We start from the raw sequence: 11,544 nt of genomic DNA, 5'->3' as shown, positions 1-11,544 counted from the left end.
TAAACACTAACAGGTCATAAATATTCCCCCAGTATATACTTTACACTTTTTATATATTTTTATATATTTTTTACACATTTCTTACAAGTGTTTTTTTAGTCGTTATATTAAAATATTATTGAAGTATTGTTTTAGAATTTACGCTTATATGGTTTTAATAACGACATTTGCGAAATTATATATATTATTTTTATTTGGTTAAATGTTTTTTTTGTTTTATTATTATGCATTTTTGGTTTCGTTTATTTAGTTTATTGTTATTGTTGTTCAACCATTGTTTATAATACTTAATATTAGTTTTATTAATCGAGTGAATCTATAGGCTGTTGAATTAATTGCCCAACCTATGAAAGAGGCATAATGTGGTTGCTTGGTAACCCAGTGGACTTAAATAGGAAGCTGATGGACCCAAATACATTGCCTTTGAGAAAGTCTCTCGTGTGCAACGAAACGCATCAGGACTACGTCATCACGCAAAGACACTACGTCATCACACAGCGCGTGCTCGAGCCGGTCACGCGCGGAGCAGATTTGTGGCTACAGACCATAGGAAATCTTGCGGAGGTTCCATACGGATCGGTTTGAGGACTTCCAGCAGTAATCTTTGGCCTTCTGGTTATCGTCGTTCTCCGTTACTGTTAAGTGACATTTGGGCTGCGGATCACAGACGTGGAGACCCCAGCTTGGCGGTGATATATTACAATCACAAATGCCTATATTTTATATACCCTTTTGAGTGATATTCTTCCCCTTCCCTCCCCTTCCCATCATTAAATATACTTTTTTGCGCTATGGGGCGTGCGCTCTCTCTTCTCTTTTTCTCTTTAGGTTTCTAATTGGATTTGGTTAATCCTCCTGAGAGCTGCCGGAGACCCCCTTACCGGATTTAATTATCCAATACCTGATGGACTTTTCTTAAGGACTGGTTCTTATAATTTTTTCTGTTTCTATGTATTTTTATCACTGTTTCTTTGTTATAATCAGTTTGTCATTATTATCTTAGTATTATACTTAATTACACTATTGCACTGAATTAATATTTTTTCACTTCTCCACTATATTACATTTACACATTTTATTTTATTAGTGTGGCGCTACTTTACATGTGTGTATATATATATATATATATATATATATATATATATATATATATATATATATATATATATATATATATATATATATATATAACAAAAGACAGGGGTGCCCAATGCTACATCCAATTGACAAAACATATAAAGTAATACGTATAAAGTTTCAATACTTCAATAATAATAATATTTACTTGGTTATTTAGTTAACCCTTTGGCCAAAGCGTCATAAGCCTGCATACCACGTCAAGGAATAACCAAAATTAATGCAGGTCCTACACTACACTGTTAACTCTTCCCTTTACCTCTGTATGAGGGGAAGCACATATAGTAGATCATGTTCTTTGCAGCAATGTGAAAAGACCTCCCAAGTTAAAAAGGTGAGGAGGAGTTAGCTCTGGGGGGAGGTGCCACCTACCTCCATACAACTGTTACCAGTCAGACATTGATTAACACACACATTCCCAGCTAGCTCAAACTCCCACACTCCCACACCCAAATATATATATATATATATATATATATATATATATATATATATATATATATGTGTGTGTGTGTGTGTATATGTTGGTTTAGTATCAGTTACCATGCCCCTTTTTGCACACTATTCGGGTCTCATTCTATCTGATCCAGCATTTTCTTTGTGAATTTACCTTATCAGTCACCTTGAAAAACGTTTTGCTTACGGCTTTATTTATGGACTTTTAGTACCTGACCATAGGGGTATGTCCAGGACCCTTTTGATTCACGCCCCTTCCAGCTGAGCATTCCACTTGTACTGCTTTCTTGTTACATTTTCCCTGCTGTTGGGGTACTTCTGTTACATGAAGTGCTTCACTCACAGTGCTTCATTTAGTCATTCAGATCGGCCGGCACGACAATCACTGGGAACTTTTGCTCCCATTGTCTGTCACGGTATTCTAACTCATTTTTGTCCATTCACTTTGCTGTTACTTTGTGCTGTTTAGCACTTTACTTAGGGCTCAGCCCCATTCCATAGTAAGGCATGGATTACTATTTTGGGGTAGGCATATAATTATCCAAGTCTACCATAAAGAGAAGACTTCACGAGAGCAAATAAAATGGGTTCACCACAAGGTGCAAACCATTCATAAGCCTCAAGAATAGAAAGGCCAGATTAGACTTTGCCAAACAATATCTAAAAAAGCCAGCCCAGTTCTGGAACAGCATTCTTTCGACAGATGAAACTAAGATCAACCTGTACCAGAATGATGGGAAGAAGAAAGTATGGAGAAGGCTTGGAACGGCTCATGATCCAAAGCATACCACATCATCTGTAAAACACGGTGGAGGCAGTGTGATGGCATGGGCATGCATGGCTTCCAATGGCACTGGGTCAATAGTGTTTATTAATGATGTGACAGTAGACAGAAGCAGTCGGATGAATTCTGAAGTGTATAGGGATATTTTGTCTGCTCAGATTCAGCCAAAGTTGCTGCTCAGATTCAGCGAAGTTGATTGGACGGTGCTTCACTTTACAGATGGACAATGACCCAAAACATACTGCGAAAGCAACCCAGGAGTTTTTTAAGGCAAAGAAGTGGAATATTCTGCAATGGCCGAGTCAATCACCTGATCCCAACCCGATTGAGCATGCATTTCACTTGCTGAAGACAAAACATAAGGCAGAAAGACTCACGAACAAACAACAACTGAAGACAGCTGCAGTAAAGGCCTGGCAAAGCATCACAAAGGAGGAAACCCAGCGTTTGGTGATGTCCATGCGTTCCAGAGTTCAAGCAGTCATTGCCTGCAAAGGATTCTCAACAAAGTATTAAAAATGAACATTTTATTTATGATTGTGTTAATTTGTCCAATTACATTTGAGCCCCTGAAATAAGGGGACTGTGTATGAAACGTTTCATACGATATTTTGGTTCAACCCCTTGAATTAAAGCTGAAAGTCTACACTTCTATTGCATCTCGGTTGTTTCATTTCAAATCCCTTGTGGTGGCGTAAAGACCCAAAATTATGAAAATTGTGTCAGTGTCCAATTATTTCCGGACCTAACTGTATATATATACAATAAGCTCGCACAACTAAAAGCATTTAGTTAACCACAGAACGGTATTGTGTATTAATTTTTTATTTTATTTATAGAGAGAGAGAGACTTACTTAGGGCCTGCACTCTCCTCCATCCGCAGGTTGCCACTCTCCAGCTGCTGTCTCTCACCCTCATTTGCTGCAAGGGCGGCGGCTTGCGCTGCTTGGGCCTCATGTCGCCTCCGGATATTTCCCCCAGCTGCTTCCCTGCCTCTTGCACTTTCCCACGCCGGGCCGCTCTGTGACGTCAGCACAGCGGAAGTTGCGGTGTGCACTTCCAGTGCGCGCCGGCATCAGAGAGGCCTGGCGTGGGACAGGCGAACCGCTCAAGTGACCTGCCCGTCGCGCCGAGAAATCAGTTGCAACTGATTCCTCACACACCGCGTGCCCCCTCCTGCTGTTGCACATGCGCGCCTGCCCGGTCTATGGGCATGATCAATGCTTTATGGAAATGTGATCGCGTGTAGGGGCTGAAAGAGCCGCGCTCTCTGTGCAGACAGCAGGCAGATCGCACGGGCAGAACTTAGAAAAAGACAGAGATAAGGACACTGCTATCCCGAGCGGTATGACATTTTCCTATTGAACGGAATCTGACATGCGATAATTCATCCTGAATACCGCGATAACACAAACGTCAGACCGTGAGATAGGACATGCCAAAACGTTCGATATGGCGGTGATTTTATCGCAGCTGCCTGAAGAGGCCCCACAGACTGGTGGAGAGTGTAATAAGATGTCCAAACTTGATCATCATCTTTTGTCTCTTTTTTTCCTGAGCGAAAATTTCTTGCTGGGTTAAAAGATGGTGTCAAATCTGGAAGGGTTAAATGTCTGCCCCAGATAAACGTGGACTTTTCGCTTGCAGTGTAATGCAGCGTACAGAAGAATATGGTGCAAGGCATCAAACAGATATTTCTGTGCTGATAGGGTTTACCTTGATGTGGTCGCAGGCTTGAAATGTTTTGGCCAAAGAACTGAACTAAATGACCTGTATTTAGGAGAAGAAAGAAATATAGAGAAACACATAGTAATGTTCTGAATAATGTGTCATGTTGGATGTGTACTGGGGCTTTGACCATATTTAGAAATATTTCGCTGTTGATGCCCTCATTCCTTTCTCTCGGCCTCGGATACTGAGATTATCAGGGCGACGGTATTTATCAGAGTTTCCTGGCTGCAAAATAGGAGCAGAAAATGCATCACGTTTGTCAAATAAAAATAAAATGCATTACTTTCAGGGGGACTTTTTCTTATTTCTCTGACTATGCTACACAGATCCCAAAATGGAGAATCTTATCACAGAGACCAAGCACAACTTAAACCAAAATAAGGTAAAATACAATTAAATATATTCACATTAGTATACTTCTATTGCTGATTTTTCTAGGTTACTTCCATTCCAACCCGGTAATATATTTATTTTCCACTAACCATTTTTTGGACATGCAAATATGTGTGTGTGTGTGTGTGTGTGTGTGTGTGTGTGTGTGTGTGTGTGTGTGTGTGTGTGTGTGTGTGTGTGTGTGTGTGTGTGTGTGTGTGTGTGTGTGTGTGTGTGTGTGTGTATAACATAAATTGTAACATCGCCGGAAAAAGAGATAAGTGTATCTCCAAAGCTTGCACAAATAAAAGCATTTTGTTAGCCACAGAATGGTATTGTCTATTCATTATTTATATATATATATATATATATATATATATATATATATATAAATGTAAATACAACTGTAAGCTCATCTGCATGTCTTAGGCAGGTCTGCAACCCCGCCTTTCACCATTATCACCCAGCACACAGCACTTCCACTGCAGCAAGGGATTCTGGGAAATGACATGCAAATGAGCACACAGTGCCACTTTTTGCTTCAAAAACCATTTTTATCATGGTTCCCTATAGGCTTAAGCTTGCTGCATGGTCACAGCTTTGAGCACAGCCAGGGTTAAGGTGTATGCTCAAAGCTGTGACCATGCAGCAAGCTTAAGCCTATAGGGAACCATGTTAAAAATGGTTTTTGAAGCAAAAAGTGGCACTGTGTGCTCATTTGCATGTCATTTCCCAGAATGCCTTGCTGCAGTGGAAGTGCTGTATGCTGGGTGATAATGGGGAAAGGCAGGGTTGCAGACCTGCCTAAGACATGCAGATGAGCATACAGTTGTATTTACATTTGCATATTTGCTTTGCTGTGGAGGTTTTTGTCACTTTTTTTTACTCACCATAACTTAACTCAGTATATATATATATACACATAGACACACACACACACACACACACACACACACACACACACACACACACACACACACACACACACACACACACACACACACACACACACACACACACACACACACACACACACACACACACACACACACACACACACACACACACACACACACACACACACACACACACACACACACACACACACTGGACACCACCACAAAACGCGTAGGAGTGGTGCTGTGTCATTCTTTGAGAGACCCGATCTGTCCAGAAGCAGTCTTTCCAGTCCTCCCAACCAAGGATTACTCCAGGTTACGACGTCACTTCCGCTGCCGTTAGTTCTCTATGCTTTTAATGTAATTCCTTATGGAAGGGCACACCTGTTTTTTATTTCTTGAGTAAAACTTTTTATACATTCTTCACTATGGCAGTTTGTGCTTCTCCTTTGTAAAAAAATATATATATATATATATATATATATGTAGCCCCGAGGTATATTTTCACTTTCTGGCCCCCCTCCGCGAGTGCCGTGCGGTAGCGGGTGCCGCCGGAGGCTGCGACGGACCCGCCGGCACTTCGCGAGGGTGGGGGCCAGAGCAGGGAGCAGCGCGGGGCATAGCGGTGCAGGCCGGTTGCCGGGGACGCGATCGGGCCGTCGCTAGGGCCGCGATCGCGTTGCCACCGGTCCGGCTTGCAAAGGAGAGGGCGCCGCCATTGCGCATAAGCTCGCGCATGCGCAGGAGGCGGAAAGCGCGCGATAGGGTCCTCAGAGGAGGGAGAGATCGCGGAAGAGTAGGGAAGGTAATAGAGAGAGTGAGGCGGCCATTAGGGGTTCGCGCATGCGCAAGGGAAGCGCGCTCACGCGGCCCCAATGCTTTAGGCAGCCCCTGGGAACTACAATTCCCAGGAGGCTTAGGAAGGCAGAGGTCAGGTGCTCCCTAGTGGCCAATAGGGCTGGAGGAAGCTCAGCCCGGGAATATAGATACATTTCCCGGGCTTGGCTGCGTGAGTCAGGAAGAGGCAGAGGAAGGAGTAGGAAGGGTGCAGGGAGCGTGTGGCTCCGGCACCAGGTAAGGGTTCTCCCTAGATCCCCAGGCAGGCCCCAATTCCCGGTAAGGGCATTGGGTTGTTACTGAAGAGGGACGGCCATAGCTAGGGAGGAACCCTTAGGTGTGGAAGGTGCCGGTTTGGCAGTGCCACAGCGGAGAGGGCTGTGGGCACTGGCAAATAGGCACAGTGTGCTAGTAGTGGATTGCTACGGGATCCAGGTGGCTGTGTGTGATTGCAGCTGTCTGTGTGTGTGTCGCTGCATGTGCTGGGCGCAGTGCGTGCAGTGTGTGTGAAGTGTGTGTGGATCCCTGCAGGCTGACAGGGTGAGCTGAGTGTTGGCTGCAGGTGCGTTAGGCTGTTAGGATTAGCCAGATACAGATAGGACTGGGTAGCTAGGGGAAGGGGGGCAGGTTATTGTCCACAGGCCCTAGGAGTTTTCCCCCAAGCCATCCCTGGTTGCGGTTCCTTAGGGACAGGCCCTAGGTTAGGGTTCCTGTCCTGTTAGGGTTGCTGTCACTCTAGAAGTAGTCAGTGATAGAAAGCGAATAGCTGCGTTTGCTGTTCCCATGTGGTTGGTGTTGCCGTGATCCGGTTGCAGTTCCCGTGGAGCGGTGGGACCCTCGTTGGGGTCCACCGGCAGAGTACCTGGAAAGGATCAGACGGACGTCTGACCCTTTGAGAAGTGTGTTGCGGTCCCGAGCATCGGAGTGCTCGGAAGGTACTTCATTATTAAGTGCACCAACAGGCCTATTCACATAGTGACTGCGCAGTCACCCACGACCTTTCGTAGGAGTACGAGACATTGGGTGTGGGGGATCACAGGAAACTGGGTGGGAATACCAGACATTGGGCTGAGGTGATGCGGGTAGAGCATCTGGTTATGTTATGTAATGTGTTATGGTATGTGATATGTGTTCTCAAGTAAAGTGTTAGTATTGTTTCAGCTATGAGAGTTATTGTATTTCTTACTCAGGGCTATCTTTCCTAACGGGGGATCCTGGGTAAGTGGAGGCGCTGCACCAGGTAATGTTAAGGGTTTCCCCAGGCTCCCAGCTAGCGGAGGCTCAGATCTCCTGGAGCCACAGGTGTTATACAGTCACCAGTAGCCCTTTAGAGCAGGTGTGTTGCGGGGAAAGGAACCGGTTAGACCACGAGGGGCCAATGTGAGATTGGGTGGGTGGGCCGGTTCATAAAAAGGGTTACATTTGGAGGCGCTGCTGAGATATATCAGACCTGGGGTGCCCTGTACATGTTTTTCTAAATTTGTGTCCTATTTTTGTTTCGCCATGGGGAAGCCCTCAAGGCGGAGGAAGCCACGTGCTAAGCTCCCGGCCGCGCGGGAAAATGTTGCAACCAGTTATCCAGGACTGGCGGGAAAACCCGAGCCCCGCCCCCACACTGTGAGTGACTCAGTACCGAGTTTGCAACATTCCCCAAAAGACTGTGCTGCCCCTCCTCTAGAGTCCACCAGGGGGAGGGAGTGTCTTGAGCAGAAATGAGAAATTTCTGTTCCCCCTAAGGAAAGCCAGGGATGCCGAGAAAACCACCCTTGGCTGTATAGAATCGTACGGGCCCCCCATTTAGTCTTGCCAATGGTGGTGTGCCCATGTGCGTTGAAAGAATGGAAAGCGATGAGTGGCTGGCTGGACGGAGCATCTGAGTCACCAGTTGCTCTCACGATGACCGTGGTAGACGGGGAAGAATGTCTGCACGGCCGTCTGCATGACTGTGAGTGTGCCGTTGGTGAGCTGACCCAAGGGCCTAAGTGTCCTGACTGTGCGGCGCAGTTCCTGCAACCCAAACCGCCAGCGGAAAAGGACTCTGTTACAGAAATGGAGTGTTCCCTCCCCGAGGATGAGAGAGACTGCCAGGGGTTACACCCTGATGTGTATGAGCCCTGGAATTTGCCAGGAATGGAGGTCACGACGCTAATGTGCCCCTGTCTGAGTGAAGCCCTTAAAGATGGAGTCGGACCATCTCAGTTACAGTTAGGTTTCAGGTCAACTGAGGTGGATGGAGAAACGTTTACCCAGTGTTGGAGCCGCAAATGTGGCTGTAACCGGAGGGAAGCACTGGCGTGGGAGCCCCAATGTGAGTGTTGCGGGGCCTGGTTCCTAAAGCCTATCCTGCCCCAGGCGGCGGAACTAGCCGAGAAAGAAGAGGAGGAGCCGGACATCCCTCCTACAGTAAAGGATACTTGTCCTCAGTTTGTTTTGATTACAGAGGCCTCCGGGGACCCGTGTGTCCAGACCACTGTTGCAGACCCTCTCAAGGGGGACGTGCAAATGGAGGAGCAGGAACCTTTGATGGCGGAACCTGCGGAGGACGAGGCGCCTGATGGTGCTACCGAGGTGGGTGAAGCCGCTCCTGAATTGCCCACTTCAGCGATGGGGGTGGTGGAGGGCCCGTGTGCCCAAATGGACTTTCCAGACGCTGAGGCGGAGCCGCTGAAGGCGGAGCTCCAGATGTCGGAACCCCAGATGTCGGTTCCAGACCCGGTCCCCGAGCAGGAACCCCCGAGGCAAGAACCACAGATTCCGGAAGGCCAGGGTAAGGTGTTTGTACCCCCGCCCATGTGTGGTGATTTCGGCGACCAACCGAGCGTGGTGATGCGCCTGTCGGCGGACCACTCCAGTGAGGTCACCGAGGCAACCACCTCAACTGATGCAGACCATGATGTGGGCCCGTGTGCCCTGCAACGGCCAGTCCGGCCTACCACCGAGGTACCAGCGGTCCCAGGCTTGGGATCAGTACCTGCCGACAACGATAGGGGTAAGTTGACTGCCCCAGGGGTGTCGGGTGTGAGCTCCCCGGTGATCGTGGAGCCTGGTGACTCCAGAGGTAGGGTCACCCGGGCGATGGGCTCACCCCGTCATCGCGTCCTGGTGGAGGTGTCTCCCCCAGAAGATCTCTGCGGATTATGGAACGAATCCGACCTCATCAAGGTATCCGGTGTAGCGGACCGGAGTGACACCTACCCCTGCTCGAGGAGTCTCCAAGCTTGGCCTTCTCAAGACCCGGGCCTACCCGAAGAAGTTGTACAGTCCACAGAAGGTGTCACCGTTAAAGGGATGGTTGGAGCGGACAAAGACTCTGTTGAGAACGCTCTGGTAGTTGTGGCCTCTCCCAGATGCGCGATGGAGCGCTATGTTCGCCATGTGGTGGATCGAGGAAAGAGACTGAGCCTTCCTGTCTCCCGTGAGACGAGACCGGAGGATCCGGCAAGGGTCAACACCCAGGACCCCTTACTATTTTTTCTGCGAGGGGGAGAAGGTGGGTTTTTGCAAGGGGCAGGTCTAGAGTTCCAAAAGACTCACAGGAGTCAAGGAGGGATACCCTCACCCAATCTGTTAGGGGCACTCCACTCTGAGACTCAGCTGGCCTCGGGTATCCATATGAGTATTGATGATGAAATGCATGCTACATGTGATGTGAATTATGCCATGTATTTTTCATTATATAAATCTCTGTGTGGTTGCTACCCAAGCGAGTGCGTTGGGATTCTGCGAAGGGGAGAATGTAGCCCCGAGGTATATTTTCACTTTCTGGCCCCCCTCCGCGAGTGCCGTGCGGTAGCGGGTGCCGCCGGAGGCTGCGACGGACCCGCCGGCACTTCGCGAGGGTGGGGGCCAGAGCAGGGAGCAGCGCGGGGCATAGCGGTGCAGGCCGGTTGCCGGGGACGCGATCGGGCCGTCGCTAGGGCCGCGATCGCGTTGCCACCGGTCCGGCTTGCAAAGGAGAGGGCGCCGCCATTGCGCATAAGCTCGCGCATGCGCAGGAGGCGGAAAGCGCGCGATAGGGTCCTCAGAGGAGGGAGAGATCGCGCGAGAGTAGGGAAGGTAGTAGAGAGAGTGAGGCGGCCATTAGGGGTTCGCGCATGCGCAAGGGAAGCGCGCACGCGGCCCCAATGCTTTAGGCAGCCCCTGGGAACTACAATTCCCAGGAGGCTTAGGGAGGCAGAGGTCAGGTGCTCCCTAGTGGCCAATAGGGCTGGAGGAAGCTCAGCCCGGGAATATAGATACATTTCCCGGGCTTGGCTGCGTGAGTCAGGAAGAGGCAGAGGAAGGAGTAGGAAGGGTGCAGGGAGCGTGTGGCTCCGGCACCAGGTAAGGGTTCTCCCTAGATCCCCAGGCAGGCCCCAATTCCCGGTAAGGGCAGGGGGTAACTGAAGAGGGACGGCCATAGCTAGGGAGGTGACCCTTAGGTGTGGAAGGTGCCGGTTTGGCAGTGCCACAGCGGAGAGGGCTGTGGGCACTGGCAAATAGGCACAGTGTGCTAGTAGTGGATTGCTACGGGATCCAGGTGGCTGTGTGTGATTGCAGCTGTCTGTGTGTGTGTCGCTGCATGTGCTGGGCACAGTGTGTGCAGTGTGTGTGAAGTGTGTGTGGATCCCTGCAGGCTGACAGGGTGAGCTGAGTGTTGGCTGCAGGTGCGTTAGGCTGTTAGGATTAGCCAGATACAGATTGGACTGGGTAGCTAGGGGAAGGGGGGCAGGTTATTGTCCACAGGCCCTAGGAGTTTTCCCCCAAGCCATCCCAGGTTGCGGTTCCTTAGGGACAGGCCCTAGGTTAGGGTTCCTGTCCTGTTAGGGTTGCTGTCACTCTAGAAGTAGTCAGTGATAGAAAGCGAATAGCTGCGTTTGCTGTTCCCATGTGGTTGGTGTTGCCGTGATCCGGTTGCAGTTCCCGTGGAGCGGTGGGACCCTCGTTGGGGTCCACCGGCAGAGTACCTGGAAAGGATCAGATGGACGTCTGACCCTTTGAGAAGTGTGTTGCGGTCCCGAGCATCGGAGTGCTCGGAAGGTACTTCATTATTAAGTGCACCAACAGGCCTATTCACATAGTGACTGCGCAGTCACCCACGACCTTTCGTAGGAGTACGAGACATTGGGTGTGGGGGATCACAGGACACTGGGTGGGAATACCAGACATTGGGCTGAGGTGATGCGGGTAGAGCATCTGGTTATGTTATGTAATGTGTTATGGTATGTGATATGTGTTCTCAAGTAAAGTGTTAGTATTGTTTCAGCTATGAGAGTTATTGTATTTCTTACTCAGGGCTATCTTTCCTAACGGGGGATCCTGGGTAAGTGGAGGCGCTGCACCAGGTA

The sequence above is a fragment of the Ascaphus truei genome, chromosome 1 (genome assembly GCF_040206685.1).
Source record: "Ascaphus truei isolate aAscTru1 chromosome 1, aAscTru1.hap1, whole genome shotgun sequence".
Taxonomy (NCBI): Eukaryota; Metazoa; Chordata; class Amphibia; order Anura; family Ascaphidae; genus Ascaphus; species Ascaphus truei.
Note: the sequence above shows the minus strand (reverse complement) of the source record.